A 2,383-nucleotide genomic window follows, 5' to 3' on the forward strand; every position below is an offset into this window, starting at 1 on the left:
GAGAGAGAGAGAGAGAGAGAGCGCGAGAGCGAGCGAGAGGAGAAAGGAGAGAGATGAGAGATGAGGGGGGGGGCAGACAGGGAAAGAGAGATAGAGAAGAGAGTCGGAGAGAGATAGAGATGGATAGAAAGACGGAGAGAGAGAGAGAGAAAGAGAGAGAGAGAAAGAGAGAGAGAGAAAGAGAAATAGAGAGAGAAACACATAGAGAGAGACAGAGACAGAGACAGAGAGAGATCGGAGAGGGGCAGAGAAAATATGATAGAATGAATGAAAAGGAAACTGGTAGACAGTGAGACAGAGTTAGAAACAGAGACAAGATAATAATATATAGAGACATTTACAAGCACGCAAACACACAAAGGTAGACACATGGATATATAGAAAGGGAGAAATCGAGAAAAAAATAGAGACAATGAGAGAGAGAGAGAGAGAGAGAGAGAGAGAGAGAGAGAGAGAGAGAGAGAGAGAGAGAGAGAGAATTGCAGACAGACAAACAGAGACTGACAGACAGACGACAAATTGAATTGAAAGACACCGAGGGAGAAACAGAAAGCGGGATGCAGACAGAAAACATGAGAAGAGAAAGAGAGAGAGAGAGAGAGAGAGAGAGAGAGAGAGAGAGAGAGAGGGAGAGAGAGAGAGAGAGGGAGATAGAGAGAAAGAGAGAACGAAAAATATTTAAGACATTAAGACATGAACAACAACTCTTTACCCTCCAGAGATTGTATCTATAATCTTTGTACTCCAACATAAAAAGTCAGAGCAGCGTATATTTTTTCCAAATGCATTCATTTGAAGAAGTCTTGACCACTGTAGGAAGTCTCTCAAACCCAGGACGTATAATCAAATAGTCTCTCCATGAGTAATTTGTTTGTTTTCAGGCATGCTTTAGTATTCTCAGATGTAAAAACGTTGACTGTGAGAGAAATGGCAATTGAACTTTACTGTAATACGCCTCTGATAATATGAGATGGATACCAAGGGGAAATCATTTTAAAAAGTACTTGGAAATGTTTATTGTTTTGAGACATGAACACTGTGGATAACACTTTGTGTCTGGTATGGTCTGAAGAAAATGAAGACAAAGAAAGCCAAAGCCAAAGAAACCCTATCGCCCTGATTGTTCCGGACCCGGCAAAAGCCTGAACATGTTAACGATATTAAGATATCACCTAAATACAAGTTAAAAACTCCAGACAAAACTAATCGCCTCCAAATGTCAGGCTAGTCAGATGGCGACTAATATACCGTTCACACAGTTCTCTACCAAAAGACTCCGGCGTGTAATGGTTTTCATCTACTCCACTATATTTTTCACAGACACAACTGAAACTGTATATTGGAATGTTTGCAACCTGAGCCATGGTTATTTAAGCGTGCTAATCTAAGCAAGACACAATGTCGGATCTTTTTTGGTGTGTCTATGCTCAGGTATGAACTAAATTGTTTCCAGACAAAATTATACGAATCCTGAAACTACCCATTTTTTCTGTTATTTGTTACAGATTTTGTACAGCGTTAAAGAACAAAATACACAGAGAGGTGTAGACATTACGTAAAGAATGTGACACCGTGAAGACGTGAAGTCATAAACTAAAGATTTGAAGGCCATAGGGAGAAAAAAACGTCAAAAGACATAGAATGGTGAAGGTTTAAGCATGTAGTGCTGGGAGACTATATGAAGACATAAAAGCCAGAAGACATGGAGGCGTGAGGACATGGAGTCGTAAAGACATGAAGACATAAAGACGTAAGACAGAAAGACGTGAGACATAAAGACTAGAAGACAAAAGGATGTCAAGACAGAAAGACGTGAGAATAAAGAAACGAGTTAGTACATAACGACGTAAGACACAGATACATGAAGACGTGAGGAATAAAGATAATAATATGAAGACACAAAAATATGAAGACAGACGTGAGAACATAAAGAACTGAAGACATAACGATGAGAGACCTGAAGATCAGAAGACATAAAACATGAGGCCAAAACAACCAGAAGACTTAAAGACATGAAGAGACAAAGACAACGTCATTACGATATAAAGACGAAAATACATTAAGAAGTGAATACATACAAATCAGAAGACCAAAAACAACCACCGTGAAGACATAAGTGCTTGAAGACAAAAAGATGTAACAACATTTAAGCATAATAATATTATAGACACCAAGACAGTATAGTAGAGCCAAAATTTCGTCTCCGGCACTACTCCTTAGTTGAACCCTAACCTTTTTGGCTTCTGTCTAAATGCGTTATGGTAATTGGAGGCGAAGCTGCCTATTAAACGCTTACATGGTATTTCAATCGTGAGTTAATATTGTCTCGCCCCTCCCCCTCTCCCCCCTTCCCCCTCCCATATCTCTCTCTCTCTCTCTCTCT

This window comes from Aplysia californica, unplaced genomic scaffold (assembly GCF_000002075.1).
Source record: "Aplysia californica isolate F4 #8 unplaced genomic scaffold, AplCal3.0 scaffold00813, whole genome shotgun sequence".
NCBI lineage: Eukaryota > Metazoa > Mollusca > Gastropoda > Aplysiida > Aplysiidae > Aplysia > Aplysia californica.